The sequence below is a fragment of the Palaemon carinicauda genome, chromosome 7 (genome assembly GCF_036898095.1).
Source record: "Palaemon carinicauda isolate YSFRI2023 chromosome 7, ASM3689809v2, whole genome shotgun sequence".
Classification (NCBI taxonomy): domain Eukaryota; kingdom Metazoa; phylum Arthropoda; class Malacostraca; order Decapoda; family Palaemonidae; genus Palaemon; species Palaemon carinicauda.
This window is the reverse complement of record NC_090731.1, coordinates 154,841,459-154,865,714: the sequence shown is the minus strand read 5'-3', so window position 1 is coordinate 154,865,714 and position 24,256 is coordinate 154,841,459. Positions and strand designations below refer to the sequence as shown.

At 50.0% G+C, this 24,256-nt stretch overlaps 2 protein-coding genes across 3 annotated transcripts in view; one reads left to right on the top strand and one right to left on the bottom strand.

Moving 5' to 3' along the window:
- The window catches only part of LOC137644084 (uncharacterized), a 217,923-nt gene that overhangs the window by 33,692 nt on the left and 159,975 nt on the right, over positions 1-24,256 (bottom strand). The window lies entirely within an intron of this gene.
- The window catches only part of LOC137644081 (2-aminomuconic semialdehyde dehydrogenase-like), a 54,399-nt gene that overhangs the window by 8,893 nt on the left and 21,250 nt on the right, over positions 1-24,256 (top strand). The gene's annotated exons all lie outside the window — the stretch shown is intronic.

The following is a 24,256-nucleotide window of genomic DNA, read 5'->3' as shown; positions in this document are numbered from 1 at the left end:
ACCCACACTATATAAATATAAATATAAATATATATATATATATATATATATAGATATATATATATATATATATATATATATATATATATATATATATATATATATATATATATATATACACATACATATATTACACACACTATATAAATATATATAAATATATATATATATATATATATATATATATATATATATATATATATATATATTGTTCCGACACAGAGACTTACCTCGAAACACTTTCTTAGGAGGTTACTGGTAACTCCTCTCCGACGACCAGAGTTTTACGTAGTTTCCCCTACTTCCATGTTCTATACTGTCCTGGATAACGGGAGATAACATGACCTGGGGGCAATGCCCGATGAAGGTCGCGTGTCTTTGAGAAGGAATCGTCAGTTAAGTTTTCTGGTCGGTTCGTGAGCACACGTGCTTCACGACGCTCCTCATACTCCGTGCGATTCCCTTTGTGTTTGGTTCCACGTGCTTCCCACGTGATCTGGATCTCTTAGTGTGTGTTAAGTGCCTTACCTACGTGCTTTTGATTTCGCTCCCTTGTGCTTTCCTAGTGTTTTAGTGCTTTCCCTTTTTGGCTTGCTTGTGTCTACGGCCCTTTGTGTTGCGTTATGGAGCACGTTCGCCGTTGTCCTGGGCCTAGAGCCGGTAGATCGTGCGGGGCTTTTCTGTCCAAGCCCGATGTTGACCCGCATACGTTGTGTACCTCGTGTAGGGGTAAAGCTTGTTCGCCGTCGGACAAGTGTTCCGAATGTGCCGATTGGACCGAGGTCCAGTGGATAAAATTCCGTACCAAAAAGAAGAAGGCATCGAAGAAGTCCCCTAGGAAGACTAGCGTTTCTTCCCCTGCGACTTCAGCAGGAGAAGGGTCAGGTAGGGTACAGCCGTCTTCCCCTACCTAGAGTAAGGGGCGAGGTAAGTCCAGGGAGAACAGGCAGATGGCTCCGGTTTCCCAAGAGAGGGAATTTGTGGGCGGTCCTTCGTCGGCCAAGGCAGTTCAGGCGCCCGTAAGTGAGTGTAGTGGGGGTCCGGGGGACGTGGCTCTCTCTCATAGGGGCCACGTCTCGTCGGGGGACCCCATGTGGTCTAATAGTGTCCCTTTTTCTTCGTCAGGTTCCTGGGTGGAAGTTCCAGGGGCATCAGCGACGGAGGGCGGCGTCGGCAGAGAGGAGTCCCCGCAAGAGGATCCATTGGCTTGGGACGTACCGAGGACTCCGATGAGGTCCCCACTGGACATGGAGGAAGGCCTAGGCGAGGCCTTCCCCGGTTTGGCGGGCCCGTCGGGATGGTTGCCGCCGAAGACTTCGCTACAGGAGAGTCTCCCCATTCCTTCTACGTCAGGGGTACGGCGTAGCCCCAAGAAAACGCAGTCACGTGCTAAGTCTCGATACGGGGGTAAGTTTTACTCATCAGGACGTGACTCTTCGGATTCGTCAAGCAGTGAACGCAGGAAACGACAGAGGAGGAAACGAGATCGGTCGGTGCGGAGGAACTCCCCTTCGCGGTCTCCCACAAGATCTCGGGACAGGATGAGTCCCAGTTCCCCTCCACCCAAAAGCAGGAGACCAGTCTCCCCGGTAGGGACGTGGAAACGAGATCGGTCTGTGCGGAGGAACTCCCCTTCGCGGTCTCCCACAGGATCTCGGGACAGGATGAGTCCCCGTTCCCCTACACCCAAAAGCAGGAGACCAGTCTCTCCGAAAGGGACGTGGGTGTTCGTCCCAGGGAACAACTTTAAAGACTTTTCCAGGTCTATTAGTTCGACACCTGAGCGGGCAGGAGACTGTCCTCCTAGGAGGGCCTCCACGTGCCGCGCCAGGGAATCACCAGATGAGCGGAGGGCTACATCTTGCAGGCCTAAGACCCGTCCTGGAGACGCTTATTCCGCCCAGCGGAGGGGGCCGTCGTCTAGGCCGGGCAGCCCCGACAGGTCCCCCCATCGAGAACCCAGAAGGGGACGGACACCTCCGTCGAACTATCTCACGGAGGACACCGTTTCGCCGAAAAAGGCCTCGAAGAGGAGAGAGACGGCGGACGTCGAAGTAAAGGGAACCGAGGACCCCGCCATCACGGCGGAGACCGAGATCACGATTCGCCCCATCGGTCGGAAGGAGGGGAGGGCGAGTCGTCGGTGACGGAGGACTCCGCATACAGGAGAGTCCTTGCCTTAATTAGGGGTTATAACAACCTTATAGAACCCGCCACTCAAGAGGAAGAACCCTGGACTTCAGGCCTGAACAAGTTCATAGCCGTCCCCGCCCAGAAAAAGTCCTTTCTCTCCCTTCCCGAGGCCAGTAACGTGGGGATTGGAAGGACTCACATCGATAAGGTCATATCCCGCAATAGCGACTCCTGCAGGGGTCACAGCTCAGCAAAGCTCCTACAGGGTTTGAAGTCGCAAACGAAATACTACTCTTTGGAAAATAGGCCGACCGGTGCTTGCAAGACCGAGGAAACCCTAGACATCCTGTGCCAGGGCATCTCCGACGGGAGGGCATCGGCAGCATCTACCTTCTTCTCCCCTTCCGAGTCGGCAATGATGGAGGAGATGTCTAAGGACTTGGTTAATGTGGCCTTCTGGCTGGATTGGTGGGCCACCACCCTAGTAGGCACCCAGATTCCTACAGACTCCATGGAGCCTGCAAAACGGGAGGCTCTGAATGAGTTGCTGGGGTCAGGTAGCCACGCCCTTAAATTCCTGACCTTTCAGTCTTTGGCTCTCTCCGCAAACTGGATTCTCCGGAGAAGAGACGCCCTAGTCAAGAACCTTCCCATTAAGATTCCCGACAGGGAAGCGAAAGCCTTGAAGACCTGCTCCGTCTGGGGGGAGCAGCTTATTCCTACGAAGAAGGCGGAAGAGGACGTGGAGAAGTTGGCCAAAAAGAGATAGCTACCTGCCCTGAAGCCACAGACTGCGCGCCGCCCCGTCTTCAGGAGGCCAGTGACAGAAGCACCCATGGCCGCGCGTGCCGCACCAACTCAAGGAAGGAGGGAACCCTCGTCAAGACAGTGGCCTTCCTCTGCGGTTCCCCCCCGAAGAGGATCATCCTCTAACCCCCCAACATATAGGTCTTCTTTCTACTCCTCCAGGAGGGGGCGAGCAGGCCGTTCCTCCCGTAGGAGGTAAGATGGGAGGCCCCCCTCCCCTGCCAAAGCCTCAGGTAGGGGGATGCCTCAGACTCACTTGGCAAGCATGGAAGCTCCACGGAGCAGATCCGTGGACAGTAACAGTACTAAAAGAGGGCTACAGGATCCCCTTCATGGAAGACACACCCCCTCTGGTTCCGGCAACACAGGCGGACTGGTTGGTGCCCAAGGACCTGGCGAAGAGGGCAGCGTTGGACGAAGAAGTCACGACGTTGCTGCAAAATGGAGCCTTAGAAACAGTGACATTCCCAGGTCCGGGGTTCTACAGCCGCCTGTTCCTAGTGGAAAAAGCGACAGGAGGGTGGAGACCTGTAATAGACCTGTCAGCCCTCAACAGGTTTCTCAGGAAAGTAACCTTCAAAATGGACACTCCAAGCACGGTCATGGCATCCTTGAGAGAGGGCGACTTTATGATTTCTATAGACCTCAAGGACGCCTACTTCCAAGTGCCCATTCATCCGTCGAGCAGGAAGTTTCTCCGGGTCAAGTGGGGTGCCCAGGTGTTACAATTCAAGGCCCTGTGCTTCGGTCTTTCAACAGCCCCCCATGTATTCACGAGGGTCTTTACGACGGTCTCCATATGGCCCACGAACGGGGCATTCGACTCATCAGATACCTGGACGACTGGTTACTCCTTTCATCCTCAAAGGAAGACTTGAAACAACAGGGCGAAGATCTTCTTCAATTATGCAAGACCCTGGGCATCGTGGTCAACTTGGAGAAATCGCAGCTAACCCCATCCAACAGGATGACGTACCTGGGAATAGTCCTGGATTCATTACAGGTCAAGGCATTCCCAGCCACGGACAGGCTGGACAACCTGGATCGAGTGCTCCGGCCCTTCCTTCTGGGTCGCCCCAGAAGAGCGAAGGATTGGCAAAGGTTGGTAGGACACCTGGTGTCCCTAGAGAAGCTGGTACCTCACGGGAGACAGAACCTAAGGGTGGTTCAATGGAACTTAAAAGAACACTGGAACCAGAAAAGTTCCCCGGACATTGTGGTGCCACTCCTTCAGGAGTCCAGGAAAGCCTTGGAATGGCGGCAGGATCGGTCGAACACCCTAAGGGGGATGCCACTGTCCTCCCAACCTTCGGAGGTCCTTCTATTCACGGACGCATCGAAGGACGGGTGGGGAGCCCATCTCCGGGAAAAGACAGCAAAGGGGGCGTGGTCAGAGGGGGAGAAGTCCCTACACATAAATATCCTGGAAATGAGAGCGGTCCAAGAAGCCTGCAACCACTTCGAGGAGGACATGAGAGGGCATTCGGTGGCCCTAATGTCAGACAATGCAACAGTGGTGGCTTACGTGAAAAAGGAGGGGGGACTGAGATCAAAGGAGTTGGGCGAACTAGCCCTTCAAATCCTAAAATGGGCGGAACAGAAGGACGTCATCCTGACGGCAAGGTTCATTCCGGGGAAGAACAACGTCCTAGCAGACGGCCTCAGCAGGGTGGGGCAAGTGGTAGCGAAAGAATGATCCCTACACCCACAAGTGGCAAGCTGCATTATACAGATGTGGGGATCCCCGGTAATGGATCTGTTTGCAACAAGGTTGAACGGTCAACTCCCCGTATTCTGTTCTCCCGTCCCAGATCCGAAGCCGGCAATGGAAGACGCCTTTCAGCACAAGTGGGACGGTCTGGACGTGTACGCCTTCCCCCCCCCCCTTCTCCCTGATAAGACAGGTCCTCAACAGAGTAAGGGCAGCAACCAACCTAAGGATGACTTTGGTAGCGCCTTGGTGGCCGGAGAGAGAATGGTTCGCAGACCTAAGGAACCTCACCGTTCTACCTCCTTGGCCTCTACCCGACAGGTCAGACCTATTAAAACAGCCACACTTTCAGCGGTTTCACAGAAACCCGCAAGCCCTTCGTCTTCACGCCTGGAGATTATCCAGCGGCTCCTGAAGAAGCAAGGGTACTCCGGCAAGACAGCCAGGAGGATGTCGCTGTACCTGAGGAAATCATCCACAGCTGTCTACCAGTCTAAGTGGGCGGTATTCGTGAAGTGGTGCAGGGACAAGAAGAAAGAGCCCTTGGAAGCGTCAGTGCCCGTGATAGCCGACTTCATGGTTCATCTCAGGGACAAGTTAGCCATGTCAGTCCCAGCGATCAAGGGAGTTCGGGCGGCCCTGGGTCAAGTCTTTCTTCTCAAGGGCATAGATCTCGGCTCCTCCAGGCATATCTCCATGCTTATCAGAGCGTTCGAACAATCATGACCCCCTTCCACCCCCAGAATCCCGAGTTGGGACTTAGCGCGAGTCCTAGATAAGTTACGGAAACCACCATTCGAGCCCTTAAAGGACATTGATGACAAGAATCTCACGCTCAAGGCGGTCTTCTTGCAAGCATTAGCCTCAGCTAAGAGGGTGGGCGAGCTACACGGCCTGTCATTCGAGGTGGAACACTCTAGGGGATGGAAGGAGGTAACCTTTAAGTTTGTCACATCCTTCGTCGCCAAGACTCAGGACCCCTCGGTGTGGGATCCGAGGTTTGAGAGCTTTTCTATTCCGGCAATCCCGAATAAAGGAAACCCGGAGGACCTAAAATTATGCCCGGTCAGGATTATTAGGAAATACCTTAAGAGAACGGCAAACCTCCGCCCATCTATCAAGAATCTCTTCGTCTCATGGGGAAAAACAAAGAAAAACATATCCAAAAATACGGTTTCGTTCTGGCTCAGGAAAGTGATCACGCAAGCCTACTTAAAACAAGGTCTTCCTACACCGGGGAAACCCAGGGCTCACGATGTTAGGGGCCTTAGCACCTCTCTAACGTTTGAAAAGAACATGTCAGTAGCGCAGGTTCTTCGAGCGGGAACTTGGTCCAACCAGTCGACCTTCACTGCACATTATCTCAAGGACTGTACGAGAAAGTCCCTAGACGGGTTTTCTATCGGGCCGGTCATCTCAGCCCTTCATTCGGTTTGACGGCTCAAGCCCCAGGCTCAATTGCGAAACATAAAGTATCTAGACACAAGGAGCCGAGTTCTATTTTCCCCCCTTTTCTCACTTTCTCGTACCATCAGTCGTCATCAAGAATATCGCTCATTACACAAGACGGAAATTCGCCATATCAAGCACAACGAAGACATTGCAGAAGGGTAAGTGTTATATCACACTTAATGAGTCTCTTATGTAGTTTTCCCTACTGTCCATCGGGGTCAGGGGTTAAGGGCACTCACTCCTCCTAAGGTGTAAGTCTCCTAAGAAAGTGTTTCGAGGTAAGTCTCTGTGTCGGAACAAATCACAAATTTTAAGTAATTTGTATTTTTCCTAACAATACTTACCAAGAAACACTTTCGAGTTATGGCCCCCCCAACTGTCCCCGCAGTGCCCCACTGACCTCGTGGTATTGTTCCTTACATAAAATTTACTGACGATTCCTTCTCAAAGACACGCGACCTTCATCGGGCATTGCCCCCAGGTCATGTTATCTCCCGTTATTCAGGACAGTATAGAACATGGAAGTAGGGGAAACTACGTAAAACTCTGGTCGTCGGAGAGGAGTTACCAGTAACCTCCTAAGAAAGTGTTTCTCGGTAAGTTTTGTTAGGAAAAATGTTATTTTTATTAATAAAATAAATTTTTGAATATACTTACCCGGTGATCATATAAGCTGCAACTCTGTTGCTCGACAGAAAAACCTACGGTCAAAATACGCCAGCGATCGCTATGCAGGTGGGGGTGTACATCAACAGCGCCATCTGTCGAGCAGGTACTTAGTACTCCATGTCAGAGATTAGGTCCCTCCTTGCTTGGAGATGTACGCCAAAGCCGTGGTGTTGTCCGAGTTCACCTCCACCACTTTGCCTTGAAGGAGAGACCTGAAGCTTTTCCAGGTCAGACGTACTGCCAGTAGCTCCTTGCAGTTGAAATGCATTGTCCTTTGACTCGAGTTCCATAATCCCGAGCATTCCCTACCGTCTAATGTCGCACCCCAGCCTACGTCTGATGCGTCCGAGAAGAGAACGTGGTTGGGAGTCTGAACAGTCAGGGGAAGACCCTCTCTAAGGTTGATATAGTCCTTTCACCAAGTCAGACAAGACTTTATCTTTCCGGAAACCGGGATCGAGACCGCTTCTAGCGTCTTGTCCTTTTTCCAGTGAAAAGCTAGATGGTATAGAAGAGGACGGAGGTGTAGTCTTCCTAGTGACACAAATTGATCCACGGATGACAGTGTCCCTACCAGACTCATCCACAGCCTGACTGGGTAGCGTTCCTTCTTCAGCATCTTCTGGATGGATAGCAGGGCTGGGGGCTGATCGTCTTGTTCAGCAACGTCCTCATCAGAGGGTTCCTCATCCGAAACTGATGGGGAAACGGCAACGGAGTGGGCAACGTCTGACTCGCTGAATCCGGTCGCACTGGTGGATGCGTGACGGAGCCGGACGCAATATCATGGCACTGCTGCACAGTCTGTGAACTGTCAACAACCATGGGTGTGCGAGGAAGTACAGCGTCAACCCGAAACTGTCTAGACTGTCTGGGTTGTGCAGTCAACACCCTACCGGGTTGCTGAGGTTGACGCACTGCGTCACAACAAGTCACCTCTGCTGGTTGTTGAACGTCCTGAACGTCAACAACCACCTCCGAGCGTCGCTTAACGTCAACGTGCGACTGGCAACCCACACTGGGTCGCATCGGTGGAGGAACCACCTCAACTGGCAGACGCGAGTAGGTTACCTCAGCGTCAACAGGGTGCACAACCGACCGGTTGGAAGGTTGTTGGCCAGAAGGAGGAACCACCTCAACTGGCAGACGCGAGTAGGTTACCTCAGCGTCAACAGGGCGCACAACCAACCGGTTGGAAGGTTGTTGGCCAGAAGGTTCTTCTCCGCATTTAAGTCCTCTATCAAGGACGCAAGCTTGGACTGCATGTCTTGCAGCAAAGCCCATTTAGGGTCTACGGGAGCAGGTGTGGCAACAGACGGGGCTAGCGACTGAGGCGGAACCATTTACCATCCCTGAAAGCCTTGTTATGTGTGACATAATAGTACAGCAAAACTTCAAAGGCTCGACAAAAGTTGAGAAGTTGACCTGTAAACAACTTGGAGCGTCTCCTGGCTAGGCGCCAGGGCGAGTCTACCAGAATTGAGAAGTCTATCTAGGCAGAGGCATGAACTCCCAAGCCGAGAACTTCTCTCGTGTCCTATCAAACTCTCGCTCTATAAGCCAGTTTAAAAGAAGGGAAATCAAAGGCTGTATCCCTAAAACTCCTCCTGGTGCAAAAACCAGTCGCCTAGCCAACGTAACGCTCTCTAGGAGAGCGAGAGAGCACTAGCTTAAAAACAACGGCTTCGAAGTAGCTAGGCCTAGTGTAAGTTCTGACGTTTAGGCGAACGAGGAGCAGCAGTTACAAGATCCGGACGAAGATCCTTAAAAAATCATCATGATTTAATTAAAGTCCATAGGAGGCTAAGCAGCTTAATGCTCCTCTCCAAATGACAGTCCTCAAGGGAATATCAGTAGGAGGGAGAACAGCACTTTCTCATCTACAGGAACCTTGTCCGATAAAAGCTAGGTTATCTCAGTGAGTCTCTCACTGGTGCATTAGTAGCAGACCAGAAGGCAACGTCATGTAACTGCTTGACAGTCTGTGAACTGTCAACGACTGAACTGTCAACCACAACAGGTGCGTGAGGACATACAGCACTGGTGCATTAGTAGCAGACCAGAAGGCAACGTCATGTAACTGCTTGACAGTCTGTGAACTGTCAACAACTGAACTGTCAACCACAACAGGTGCGTGAGGACATACAGTGTTCACTCGAGACTGCTTTGACTGTCTAGACTGAGCAGTCAAAACAACTCTAGAATGCGGAGGTTGACGCACCGCGTCAAAACAAAACAACTTAGACTGTTGTTGTACCTCGCGAAACTCAACGGAAGGTTCCGTGCGTTACTGAACGTCAACATGCGGCTGGCAGGATACACTGGAACGCATGGGTGGCGGGACTCTCTCAGCTGGAGTGCGGCAGAAGGTCGCCTCAGCGTCCACAGGACGCACAACCGTGTTGGTTGTAGGCTAGAGGTTGGTGCAGTGTCAACCTTCCCCGCACGAAAGTCCCGCATCAATGACGTTAACTGAGACTGCATGGTCTGCAGCAAAGACCACTTAGGGTCTACAGGAGCAGGTGCGGCAACAGACGGTGTGATTGCCTGATGCGGTACCGCTTTGCCTCTCTTAGGAGGTGAGCAGTCGTCGGAAGACTGCAGCGAGTCCGAACTGACCCAGTGGCTACAACTGGGCCGTTGGACTTGCGCGGAAGGGACCGACTTGCGCTTAATAAGCTGCGAGACCTTGGTCCATGGTTTCTTACGAGAAACCTCTTCCGCAGACGAGAAATAAATGGGCTCTCTCGTCTTTGTGTGGGTGGGGCGATCTTGGGTAGATACGCCCGAAACCACGGAGGGAAACGTCTGTTCGTTGATCAAGGCCTGACGAACCCATAAGTCGTTCGACATTACTTCTCCCCTGGGCTTGGGAGCTTGCAAGAGGTCCCGGACTAGGTGAACGACAGGCACGAACAGACGAACCCTCGGACGCAACACTGTAACACTTTGCGCATATCACTTTATCACTTCGATTTTCTGTTTTGCACTTATTTCACTGAAATCGAAACTTTTACTGATTTCTACCTGAAACACGCAATTCTACCCTTCATTAAAAGGTAGTAATTGCGAAAACAGTCGTATAATGCAGCTCATTAATACTAGCAAAAAACAGAAAACATATATAAAGATAAAGAATTCAGTGGCTGGGAAAGAGACTAAACACTAGTTCAAATAAACTTCGTTTACAATCTCTCACCGCACATAGCCTGGGGACAAGAATAAAACCCTAGAAACGTTTTACCTTCTTCCCCGTACAGCGACTAGGGAGGAGAGTAACACGAGAACAACGTTACCCGCTTGAACGGAACGTTTTTTTCTCCTCTCCCTCCATCTCTATCTCTATCTCTCTTTCTCTCTTGATTTCGCACCTAAGAGAAGAGCCCAATTATATATCGTCAAAAAAACATGTTATTTGACTAAAGGAAAAAACTGAAAGGTTTTCCAAATAAAAAGTTCCTTTAATTTAGAATTTAAAACATTTAAGCTAAGAAAGAATGAACGAAACGTCAGAATCGATTTACTCTTACTGCAAAGTGAAACCGTGATACACTCTCTCTCTATCGTAACGATAGAGCGCATGTTGAACGTCCTGAACGTCAACAACTGCGTAGTCTAAAAAACTAAACGTTAGTTCATCTTTGAAAACAGTACGAAGACTATCAAAGAAATTCTTTCATAAAACATTAAATTTAAAAAGTTTTAAATTCTTTAAAGGCTAAATACGATATAACGGGCTCAACGTTGATTAACTTCGGTTCCAAGTTAGGACCGCCTACTATCAGGAAAGGTCGCATATAAACAAAACATAAAAATTTATTTTTATATGTTTATAATAAATGGAAAGTTAATCGAAGAGGCCTAATAAAGGCGGAGAGATATAAAATATATAGATCTATAACGTGTTAAGCAAAATTACTAAAAACCTAAACACACTTCCGTCTAAGGGAAGGATCGGCCATTTAAAAGTGAAAGAGAGTCCATACTCTCTTTGTCACCATAATTAAATCTATCCAAAACGAGTTCAAGTTTTGAGATGAAGATAAAACCCCTGCATAGCGAAAGCTCAAAACTAGAATAGTGTACTTCACCAAATAGTTGTGAAAACAAATCCAGTTAGTAACAGCGTATTAGTAGGTCTTGCCGGTAGCCCGACAGAGAGAAAATTGGTTCTTTGTTTACTTGGAGTACTAAGTACCTGCTCGACAGATGGCGCTGTTGATGTACACCCCCACCTGCATAGCGATCGCTGGCGTATTTTGACCGTAGGTTTTTCTGTCGAGCAACAGAGTTGCAGCTTATATGATCACCGGCTAAGTTTAATATTGAAAAATACAAATTACTTAAAATTTGTTATTATATATATATATATATATATATATATATATATATATATATATATATATATATATATATATATATATACATATATGTATAAATTATATATATATATATATATATATATACACACACACACACACATATACATACAGTGAACCCCTCTATTGTTACTCTTATGAAGGGCGTGTAATACATTAACCAAGGATTTCTGACTAACAAACTAAATATGTTAAAATCACCTCTTGTCTTGTAATGCTAGGTAAGCTACATAGTCTGCTGAACAGCTACCACAGGTCACAATTGAAATGTATTTTAAAGATCTGTGGGTAAAAGTTGCCTAGTGCTTCCAGACCCCACCTTTGGCACTTATACCCCTGACAAGTTCTTCCTAAAGGCTAGGGTATAGCAGATATTCAGGTTTCATATGGTTATGTCTCGGTTAGTCTCCTCGTTCCACGGAGCACGTGTTCAATTGTTCCATGAAGCCAGAACAAAACAGCATTTCAGGATCTTATTCCTTCCATACTGAAGATAGTCAGAGTGTCTCCCACCAGAAAAGGATGGTAAGTCGAAAGACTTAATCACCTTTGTAAGCAGTAGAGGAAGGATTGAATTTTGTTTGGATTATAAGTCTTTACCATAAAATGCTGAACCCAGGCGATGGAGATTTTCTATCCCCCAGAACTGAAGGTCACAATAAAAGATATTCCATTTTCCTAATCGCTTTGTCTGGACTAACCCTAGTTTGAGTAGGTACAATCAAAAGATCTAAGGACTTATGAAAACACACTAAGCAGCTTGAGTTCTCCAGAAGGTAAAGACTGTCACCTCTGCTCTCAATAGTCTTGTTGATTCTCATGGAAGGGTCAAGGTCTAAATCCTACTAGAAAATTTGCATAGAGGACTAAACAGTATTTTTACCATAGAAATTGAGCTTCCACAATGAAGGCACAGAGACAAACAGCTAATCTGGGTACCATCTGGCATGTTTTGGGAGTGATCGGGGTACTTCTGAATCTCGATGTCTTCCAGCAAGTGTTGAGGAATCTGAGAAACAAGGAAAGAGTGACAGAGAGGTGTATGCATCAAGGATTCCCTCAGATGTTGGAAGGTGTCTTTGAACTTCGCTGACAGTCTGGGACTGAGGATTCCTGATGTTTCTTATCCTATTGCATAGCAAGCAGGACAAGTAATGGAAGAAAATGAAGCCTTTCCATCATGCAATGATGCAAGGATAGCCTAAAACTTCTACACAGGTACTCAGTCATTTGGAGCATGTTTGCTCAAACAGTACTCTCACCTGAAAGAACCTTGCGCAGCTTCATTGTGTCTTCTAATCACAAGAGTTCATTGATAGCAGGAGCAAGAGCTCATTCATCTCATACCAAAAACCAATCCCGTGAGTTTGGTTTTGGTACAATACTGCTCCTCCCACAAAACCTTGCTGAGGATTTGGTTGAAGTCTCAAAATATTGCCAGATCTGTTGCCATGTGTTTCGGTGACCTCTTCTTCTCTTCAGGGTAATATGAACAGTGGGAAGGAACAGGTAACAGGAAGAGGTGAATTGTTACATACAGTAGTGACTTGAAGGTAATGATCACCAGAGGAACGAGCGTGAGTTTCGATCACGTCGGTCCAGGGTTGTGTGGTTCCCGATCATGGCATGCAGGTGAACCAGTGGGAAACAATGATCATGGAGAACAAGGGCGATGAGATCTCTCTTGCTGGGAGAGAACGAAATTAGAACGTTACCATGAAGATGAAATGCGAAGGGAAAATAGCACAGGGGAACCTCTGTGCTTGTGAATGGAAGATTTCATGGTCAGTACAGTACAAGCAACGAAAATAATCATCGGTTCCTCTTCCATGGGTACTGTGTACTGGGAATGCTGCAATGAAGCAGATGCCAGAAGTTCTGTGACCCAAAAGTCATTGAAGAATTGGCATGAGGAGTCCTCCAATTGCGTAGGGTCTGACAAGCATGGTGAATAAATGAACCGCACACGGAAACGTAATCTCAGGGAAGGGAATGTTCCAGATACGTAATCTCAGGGAAGGGAATGTTCCAGATACGTAATCTCAGGGAAGGGAATGTTCCAGACACGTAATCTCAGGGAAGGGAATATTCCAGATACGTAATCTCTTGCCTCGTGTATGAGTCACAAGCATATTAGGGTTGCCCTTCCGAGTAGATACATTCCCAGTCATAACGTCCCTCACAATCATTGGCGGCAAGAGATCACTCGGGGATGTCCTCGTCACTTGGCTGGGTGAGAGAAAACCGATCACGTAATAACTGGTCACACCAGGACTTGGACACTGAAATTAACTCATGAACCCTTAATGTATGGAATAGTGTGCATGGTGATCGTGCTCGTAAGCTCGTGCACACGGATGATCATTGATGTAGAAAATCACGCAAGTGAACCATTGTACACATGGATGATCATGGATATGGACTATCGTGCTTGTGGAATTCCTGAGCATTGTTGATTGTGCGAGTAGGCGATCGTCTTTGTGAAGCACGTGAGCATGGAAGTTTATGCTAGTGGAAGATTATGTTCATGGACAATCATACGAGTGGCTACTTGTTTGTGGACGATCTTGCAAATAGAGGCCTTACGCTTATGCATGAGACAATACAATCATCACAGCGCTGGCAAGCGCGACCGGGGAACAAGCAAAAATGCTGCCAGTGCTGTTATATATGATTACGTAAACCAGAAATATGACAAATTCGAAGATAATTTGTATTTTTCCTAACCATACAAACCTTAGCTATTTACAATAGGGTTACCTTTTAGCGTAGCTGAAATGGCGAGCCATTAGAATTTAACGAGGGTGTATTAGCGCGGGGGGGGGGGTAGGGGAGTGGTAGCTAGCTACCCCTCCTCCCCCTCACACACAGGTGAACCCTCACTTTCACTTAGAGGTAGGACTTGTCTTGGGGGACAGGGCTGGCGGGCAAATATGTGTAAATAGCTAAGGTTTGTATGGTTAGGAAAAATACAAATTATCTTCGAATTTGTCATTTGTTCCGTAACCGGAATACAAACCACGCTATTTACAATAGGGTGACTTACCCCTTAGGAAGGGTGGAAAGTCCCCAGCCATACTGGCTTTGGCTTTACCCGGGGACTCAGAATCCGAGTGAGTCGCACTCGAGAAAAGGAGTCCCTGCACCTCACAAGTTCCTTGCTCCGCAAGGAACCATGTGGCCTACGTAAGCTTGTGTGTGAAGGAAGAAGTGTGACCCGTCCTAGGCAGTTGACCTGGAGTTCCAGAAGGAACTCTGGATTAGGACGTTCCCAATACCACCTCGTCAGGGTATGGGGGACGCAACAGTATTGACTTAATACTCGGAACACAAGGAAGCATGGTTTACCTGCAGAGGTTCGAGGTCAGCTATGCAGAGACCAGGATGCTGCTTCCCTGTAGAGGGGATGATGAAGAAAGAAGTAAGGGCCAGACATACTTCTTTCGTTCATGCAGACTAAAACCTGATAACAATGCCCTCAACCTTCTGCTACCTGTCCAAAAAGGAGCCTGAGGTTAGACCAGCTGTTGTGTAGCCACCACAGAGCGATAGAAAACGTATCGAGACTCCTGTGGGTTACGCCCTGCAGGAAGCGGGCTGCGAAGGTCATTAGACGCTTCCAGACTCCAGCTTGTAGCACCTGCGTCACAGAGTAGTATTACTCGAAGGCGAAGGACGTTGCGATGTATCCAACATCGTGCTGTAGGGCGACGTGACGGGGGAGGGTCTGGAGACAGGTCGAGATGAATGTCCTTGAGTCCGGGCTGAAAAGGTATACTGGTGACTCTCCCCCCATGTCCTCCTTGTGCTCCCAAATCGGCTGCAACTGAGGACAAACTGCAGCTGTTCCCAGCGCTAACCTCTTGATTCCTTACTGGCAAGAAAGAGAAGGTCTTGGGACATCAGACACAGAATGGAGACTCGAAATCTTGAATGAATCGGACCGAAGGGCCGGGACCCTCAGATTCTGAGTCTAGCCAACAACTCAGGAGCGAGCCTGAATGTTGCCTTCCCCTCTTCCTTAGAAAGGGGGGAGTAGTAAGAGACCAAGAAGATTGCTTACACACTGGCCGTGGCCAGAGTGAGCAGAAGACCCAAGGCGGAATACAATCCGAGGCCTGTCGTAAAAGGGTCTTGAGAAGATCTCTTAAAGGACTAAAAGTCCGAGCCATGCTCCAAGTTGGAGGTCTTCCTCCGACTAGGGCAGGGACGATCGTAGCTTCGCATGAGCGAGGATAGATCCAGCGGGCAGGAAAAAGTTATTCCTTTAAGCCTGAAGGTCAGGGAAAGGCTGAGCGACAGGCTTCATTGCCGAGAGCGGAAAGGAGTTTCCTCCCGCCGAAAGGCAATAAGACCGTTATTGCTGGAGAAGAGGCCTCAAGGGAAGAGGTATATCTCCCACGGCACCAACCACCTTACTCTTCACTTTGCCTGGGAGACCCCTGTGGATGACTATCGCGGATGACGCGACTGTACCGGGTTGTCTTCTTGAGGAGGAAGCGTAGTGTCTCCAGGCATGAAGCCGAAGCGACGCCCCGGTTCGGGAGAGATGTCGCAGTGTGGTTGATTGAGTAGTCTGCGCCGTGGGAGAAGCTCTCCCGGGAGTTCCGTCAGGGGAAGCAGAGGGTCCAGAAACCGGTCTGCGCATAGTCCCAGTGGAGCTCTCCCATTGAAAGGTTGACAGACAACCTGGTCGAAATTGTCCCACCATCACCGGAATGCATCTTGCCAGAGTCTCGGGGTCTGAGACTGGGGGGAAGAATAGCGGAAGCTTGAGGTTCCAAGCTGTCGCGATCAGGTCCCCCAGACCAGCACTTGCTGGTTACCCAAGGTCAAAGACCCCCAGGTACACTCTCTCTACGAGGCTCTGCTCGGATAGTCTGAGAGAAACATTCCCCTGCCTAGAATGAGAGAGCCGATGGTGATATTGAGAGAATCTCAATCATCCCGGTATCTCTACTGCAATATGTGAAGGTGTGAAAATGCGTCCCCTGCTGGTTAGAATGAAGTCGACGCGCAACGGGGCGACTCGGCAGGAGCTGTAGGATCTGAAGAGGGGCCAGACTAAGGCCCCTAAGCCTGCCTGAATGATGGAGAGGTATCCTTCAGGTCTTGACCATAGGCCTGGACCGGAACATGCCCCCCCCCCCTTTCCTTTGACGAGTCCGAGAACCGCATCAAGAATGTGGGGAAAGGACGAGAATATCCACTACCATCAAGAGGCTCCATAGGTCAACACCCATTGCAGGTCTAATAGTTCCGCTGGTCCCATAAGGCCAGGGAGTCCGGTTAAACATTGCCTGAAGCCACCGGAACTTGGATCGCCCCACATGGAACTTATCCTGAGGCGACCGTTCGGACTATAGACGGGTCAAAGAGGAAAGGAGAACTAGGAAACGTTCCAAGGTAGGGCTGAAAGCTCTGCTTGACTGAGAACAGGTACTGCGACTCTCCTCAGTCTTGCCACAGTCAACCGAAAGGAAGGCTGGGAGGATGTGGTAACAGAATCTGGCGTCCCCAGGTGGTCACCCATCCAAGTACCGACGTTGCTTAACCTCGCGGGGTTTCCAACGTGGTAAGGCCGTTGACTCAATATCATGGCCAGATACTCCAGATGTTGAGGCAGAGGAAGAGAAGGCTCCAAGCAAAATATCATGAGCCCACACTCATGGTAAGCATCCGGAAGCTTGTCCCGGCGCTGAAGAAGGTCGAAACCCGAGCCTACCGGAGTTGACCAGCCCTCCAAACAGCAGAGGAGGAGGAAGCCTGCACCTGAGCGGCCAAGAGGAAGGCAGGGAGAGTTCTCTGGGGAAACAAACCTGCTATGCCACGGCGGGATAGCCACACTGCATCATAAGCAGGAATACTTGCAGTCTAGGCTGAATCCAACGAGCACCCTGGAAGATGGATGGAATGGAAACTGAAAGTACCCGTCCTTCCGATCCAGGGTTAAGGAGTCCTGTCGCCTCGTTACCAGTCTGATCGATTCTGCTGGTCTACGCTGGCCGAAGTTTGTTCGACAAACTTGATCAGGGCTGAGAGGTCGACTATGGACATCCCCTCTCAGATCCTTCCTTACAAGAAAGGATCGACTGAGGGGGCCGAGGGTGAAGCCGTCGATGATCCTAAGGAAGACCTTCACCTAAGGTATGGATCATTCTGCCCAACCGGGCAACTCTGCTGACGCTATGGCATAGAGGTTCAGAGACACTGAATTCGCTGACAGAGACGGCAGGCGCGGGAATGGGCATCGGGAAGCTGTCATTCGGATGAGTAACCTTAAGCATCCTCCCAGCGAAAAACCTGCAATCCTAGAGTTCGTGAACTCCTTTTAGGACTATGCCCCCCCGGGGGAGTCTCCCGTGCCATCTGTTTTTGACAGGAGGAAACTGCAATTGGACACCTTGTCCCAGTTGTCGTAGCCGATAACTTAGGCCGACGTGGTTGAAAGAAAAGGGCGCTGGAGCCCTGCAGAGTCTGGAAGAAAGCGCCTTGGAGGAGTGAAACCGGAAGTCGATTTACTCCGCACAGCCGCTGTCTAAGTCTCTGTCCTTGGGCACAAACAAACTCTTCTCAAGGATGGAAGGGTGTCTGAGGTCGTCGACCTCCACAGATGAGACACCCGAAGGAAGCCCTCAGTCAGCGCGTCCAGATGGTACAACATTGAGCTTGTCCGCAAGTTAGATACTTAACGACAAAAGGCCAAGGTGCCTGAGCTCGAGAGGAGGAAAGTACCCTTGATCTTCCTGTAGCTTCCTTGAACCAAACCTCAGGCCGTAACCGAGGAGGGAAAGAACCTGGTAAGCTCCCAGAGGAAGAGGTAAGCAGTCACCCCTTGTCCGATGGAGAAATCTCGAACGGAAAGCCCCCCGCCAAAAATCCTTCCAGGGAATGACGGGGAGGGGCTAACCCAGGTTCAGGAATAGAGGAGTGTTGCTCAGATCTCCCTTAAGTTTCTCCTATTCTTGCAAGTGCCATGCTCTGTGTTTACGGGGTGAGGCCGTGTTCTGGAAATACGCTCCAGAAGAACTCGCCAGGCTGGTCATGCTGCGAAAACCCCATTGGGAATCGTGGTCGCAATTGCCCTGGAGCTCGCGCGACGGAAATTCCTGGTGGTCGGCGAGCGATAACCCATAGACGAGCAATGGATACTGCAAGAAATAAGCCGACTTTTGTGCAAAGAAACACTGTAGGTTCGCGCGACGGAACACCATCCGTCCGCGCGATGGAAAAACCGTTGGTTCCAGCGTGGGCGAACATTGGAGAGCATGAGCGTAGACGTGCAGGCACGTGGGCGTGCGGGCGAGTGGTCGTGCGGTTGCACGGGCGAGCGGTCGCGCGGTTGCACGGGCGAGCGGTCGCGCGGTTGCACGGGCGAGCGGTCGCGCGGTTGCACGGGCGAGCGGTCGCGCGGGCGAGCGGTCGCGCGGGCGAGCGGTCGCGCGGGCGAGCGGTCGCGCGGGCGAGCGGTCGCGCGGGCGAGCGGTCGCGCGGGCGAGCGGTCGCGCGGGCGAGCGGTCGCGCGGGCGAGCTGTCGCGCGGTTGCACGGGCGAGCGGTCGCGCGGTTGCACGGGCGAGCGGTCGCGCGGTTGCACGGGCGAGCGGTCGCGCGGTTGCACGGGCGAGCGGTCGCGCGGTTGCACGGGCGAGCGGTCGCGCGGTTGCACGGGCGAGCGGTCGTGAAGGTGGGCAGGTGGATGAGGCGGCGAACGCAAGCGTTAGCGCGATGGCGAGGAAACGCGCTGCCGCGTGGGCGAGGAGGACCGCTGGCGATATGGATCAACAAGCGATCGGTGGTGAGCTGGTGAGCGCTAACGCGCAGGTTGGCGATGGCGCGTTGTGTTATGCCGACGCAATGGTCGAGCAGTATGCGCAGGTGAGCGATCGTGCGTTGGCGAGCTGTATGCGAAGGTGAGCGATCGCGAGCGGTGATCAGTATGCGCAGGGTCGCGCGATGGTGATCAGTATGCGCTGGGTCGCGCGATGGCGATCAGTATGCGCAGGGTCGCGCGATGGCGATCAGTATGCGCAGGGTCGCGCGATGGCGATCAGCATACCAGGGTCGCGCGATGGCGATCAGCATGCGCAGGTCGGCGGTCGCACGATGGCGAACAGCATCCGCAGGTGTGCGGTCGCGCGATGGCGAACAGCATCCGCAGGTGTGCGGTCGCGCGATGGCGATCAGCATCCGCAGGTGTGCGGTCGCGCGATGGCGATCAGCATCCGCAGGTGTGCGGTCGCGCGATGGCGATCAGCATCCGCAGGTGTGCGGTCGCGCGATGGCGATCAGCATCCGCAGGTGTGCGGTCGCGCGATGGCGATCAGCATCCGCAGGTGTGCGGTCGCGCGATGGCGATCAGCATCCGCAGGTGTGCGGTCGCGCGATGGCGATCAGCATCCGCAGGTGTGCGGTCGCGCGATGGCGATCAGCATCCGCAGGTGTGCGGTCGCGCGATGGCGATCAGCATCCGCAGGTGTGCGGTCGCGCGATGGCGATCAGCATCCGCAGGTGTGCGGTCGCGCGATGGCGATCAGCATCCGCAGGTGTGCGGTCGCGCGATGGCGATCAGCATCCGCAGGTGTGCGGTCGCGCGATGGCGATCAGCATCCGCAGGCGAGGGTCGCGCGATGGCGATCAGCATCCGCAGGTGAGGGTCGCGCGATGGCGATCAGCATCCGCAGGTGAGGGTCGCGCGATGGCGATCAGCATCCGCAGTTGAGGGTCGCGCGATGGCGATCAGCATCCGCAGTTGAGGGTCGCGCGTTGGCGATCAGCATGCGCAGGTGAGCCAGTAGCTGGCGAACCATGTTCCTTCAGAAGTGTTGGAGAACGTTGGCGTGCCGGCTGTAACACACGTGGGCGATCCGGAGATCGCTGGTGAGCTGATGATCGCTGGCGAGCCGATGATCGCTGGCGAGCCGATGATCGCTGGCGAGCCGATGATCGCTGGCGAGCCGATGATCGCTGGCGAGCCGATGATCGCTGGCGAGCCGATGATCGCTGGCGAGCTGATGATCGCTGGCGAGCCGATGATCGCTGACGAGCAGAAGGCTACGCGTGGAAGCCTGCGCAAAGAAGAAGAGTCCTTGACCCCGACCTGAACCGAAGTTCTAGATCGCGAGGGCGAACGTGGGCGCACAGGGCGCGTAACAGGAACCAACAGGAACCGCAGGGATGATCATCTTGAAAGCGCTGACGAACAGGAGAGCGCTGATGAGCAGAAGAGCGCCTGTGTGCTCACACTGAGCAGGAGCAGGAGAGAACACAGCAGAAGGGCGTGCAGGGAAACCCAGACACGCAAGGGAAGAACCCCCGTGGGGGCAACCCATTGCCCTGAAGAGATCGTTGTCCGCCGGGAGATTGATGTCCGTTGGAAGACCGCTGTCCGTCGGGAAGACCGTTGTCCGTCGGGAAGACCGTTGCCCGTCGGAAGACGAGATCAGACTGCTGTCCATCTGCACCAAGGCGGAAGATCGAGAAAAAGGAGTTGTAGGCTGCAAACGGAGATCCAAAAAGGCGCCTCAAGCACCCTTATAGGGAGATGAGAGGCCCTTACGACGAGGCGGACGGTGGGCCTTACGGCGAGGGAGGCCAACAGCAACAGCAACAGAAGAAACCTCCGAAGAGGAGTCTCTATGAGTGTACTCTCTCGCGAACGAAAGAGAAACACTTCGTGGAAGAGACTGGTCAACCAGTGACCTAAAAGGAGCAATCCTCCGAAGAGGAGCTCCTGCAGTTGCCCAGCCCCTTGAGCGAAACTGCAGGTGCGACCGCTCAGCACCAAGAGCATAGTCGCACGAAAAAAAGGCAAGAGAAGAACTCCCCAAAAGGAGAAAAACTCAAGCCTGGACAGGAAAAACTTCCCTCGGAAGGAAAGTTACCCGCCCAAGGAGGCAAGCTTCCTGAGAGTTCTAAAATGAACTGGAGAGCTGACCGTCGTCACGGGAGTACTACCAGTAGAAGGAGACACGCCCCTGACGAAAAAACAAGGGGGGAGGCAGCAACAGCCGAATCCCCAGGACTCAACCAGACAGCTCACACCGTTGCTATATTACAGAAACGAACTAGATCGGTAACTGTAAAAAAAAAAAAAAATAAAACAAATAATATTAGTACACATTCATTCCCCCGGGAAGGCTCCGAAGAGGAATCCCGAGGGAAAGGAACAAGAATTACACTCGCGGAAGGAGAGCTGTAACCAAAACAGAATTATAACAATTATAATTATGTAACTATGTAATTATGTAATTTAAAAACGAATGAACACTAAAGAAAGAACGAAAACCCCGAAAGGAATCGTTCTACAAGCTGAAAAACAAAAAACAACTACAATTAGATTCATAACTAATTGAGACAAACGTACGGCGTAGCAACCCCCCACACGGAAAGAAAGCGGCGTAGTAACACGTAGTAAAAGGGTGAACGACCTCAAGAGAGAGAGAGAGAAAGACATAAGTCAAACTCGATCGCCACCCATAAAATTACGCCGTGGTGGCCTAACTGCCGAGGCCTCCACATAGATATCGTACACTACACACACAAATCTGAAAAGGAAACTTACTTATTTCTATACTCAAATATATATACAAACATGAAAACATGTTTACATATATATTGAGTAAATGAAAAGTAAGCAATTAAGTATAGACAAAACAAACAAACAATGGCTGCCAAGAGAGGACCAAGACAGAGACGTCTGTCACAGTCCGAGCCAAAAGTGAAAGTGGGTGTTCACCTGTGTGTGAGGGGGAGGAGGGGTAGCTAGCTACCACTCACCTACCCCCCCGCTAACTAGCGCGGGGGTAATACACCCTCGTTAAATTCTAATGGCTCGCCATTTCAGCTACGCTAAAAGGTAACCCTATTGTAAATAGCGTGGTTTGTATTCCGGTTACGGAACAAACCGGGTTTTCAGAAAAGTGCTTTCCGGACATAGTATAAGCTTGAAACTCTAGGATTTAGTTCTATTCAATTTAACTAGACGATCCTAAAAGTTTCAAGTCCCTATCTTATAAGGTTCGTGAAATATGACGTCAGAAATATGCAAAAAAATAGCAAAAATGACGTCAACTTTCAGGTGTTCGATATAGAGTCATGGATAGACGTTTTTTAGCAAAGTTTCAACTCTATAATCTTAGCTTCTGAATGAGCTAGATAGCTGTTCGACCTCAGGTTTTGTAGATTATGTTTTAAATTGTGTATTAGGCTATGTGGGAATGTTTTGCGGTAATCACGAAGGCTGTAGTCACGTACTTAAGTTTCAAAAGACATCAAACTGACATCTTTAAGCGAACTTTCAACGTTTATTTCTCAGCTTCTGAATAATAAGTTATAGACATGTTTGACCTCACATTTTGAAGATATGACTATAAACTAGTTAATCAATACGCTTGCGTAAAAAAAGTGATATTTTACCCAAAAACCGATAAATCGGTTGGAACTTTTGACCGGGGAAACGTCTGTCTATATCCGAACATAACTTGACAACAAAACGTTTACCCGATTGAGCGGTTTAAAGAATTGATATAAAAATTTTAACCGTGTGTCGCCGGTCGCTTGCTTTTGACATTACCCATAGTCATAAAACAAAAAAATTCTGGGTAACGTACCTACAACTATAACGTTAAATAATAAAATAGCATACACGCCAACCTTTGATCACAGCGCTGGCAAGCGCGACCGGGAAACAAGCAAAAATGCTGCCAGTGCTGTGATCAAAGGTTGGCGTGTATGCTATTTTAATATTTAACGTTATAGTTGTAGGTACGTTACCCAGAATTTTTTTGTTTTATGACTATGGGTAATGTCAAAAGCAAGCGACCGGCGACACCCGGTTAAAATTTTTATATCAATTCTTTAAACCGCTCAATCGGGTAAACGTTTTGTTGTCAAGTTATGTTCGGATATAGACAGACGTTTCCCCGGTCAAAAGTTCCAACCGATTTATCGGTTTTTAGGTAAAATGATACCATATGCGTGAAAGGCTTTACGGTCAAAAACAGTATTACTATTATTATCATTACTAGCTAAGCTACTACCCTAGTTAGAAAATCAGTATGGTTATTCCCTAGGACTCCAACTGTGAAATACAGTACGGTCAGAGACCATGCACATGGAATTCTGTTGCGTGTGGAATCCTGATGTGTGCATACATCGAATCCTTGCAAGCAAATATGTGAAAGGCAGTAGGGTGAAAGACTGGACATACAGTTTGCGAGTGTAAAACAAGAAACGTGGATATCATGCACACGAATCTTTATGAGCTTGCGTGTCAATTCCTTGTACACATATACCAGTATGTGAGAAGCAGTAGGGTAAAAGACCATATGAAGAGCGAGTGTGTGTAAATCTTAGGTGGGCGTGGAAAGTATATGTTCCAAATGAGTCTGCATGCCTGGAGTGCATACGCTTGGACTCATGATAAGTGGAGATTCCCAATTCAGTTTGATTTCCTGTGCTCATGGATTCTCATGAGGACTAGCTTCAGACCGACACAATCGTGAGCAGCGAGTATCGATGTTTCTTCTTGTTAAGAGATAATTCTCAGTATGTGCCTACTCCCTCTCCCCAAAGAAAGAGAGAGAGAGAGAGAGAGAGAGAGAGAGAAAAGAAGGTCTGAGTCCCTCCATCCCAACCTATAGTGCATTCTTGGTACAGCACTGTCACTTCCACAGGAGGAAAAACACCTATCGGTCAGACTCCCTAAACTTCTTCGATGATGTCTTCTACTTATTCTTCCAAAGTTCAATGGAGATGAGGCAGGGAAGAAGGTGACCTTAAAGGTCATCATCTTGAGTTGTGCAGGCTGAAGGTACAGGACTGGCGCTCCTACCGTTTACACTCAGCGAAGGAGAAACTCTTCTTCCAAGGAAAACCAACTTCCTTAGGTTCACGTTATTGTCATCGTCATCATACAGCCACACACACACACACACACGGGATAGAACAGCAATAGACATGCCACCTGACAGGAACAAGTATGTTGGACAACGACTAGGAATGCAATTACAGTTATCAGGAAACACTACATATCATTGGGTTCTTCAATCTATATCCCTCAAACAGACCTGTTCTGCAAGACCATTTATTTAATCCAAAAGAAA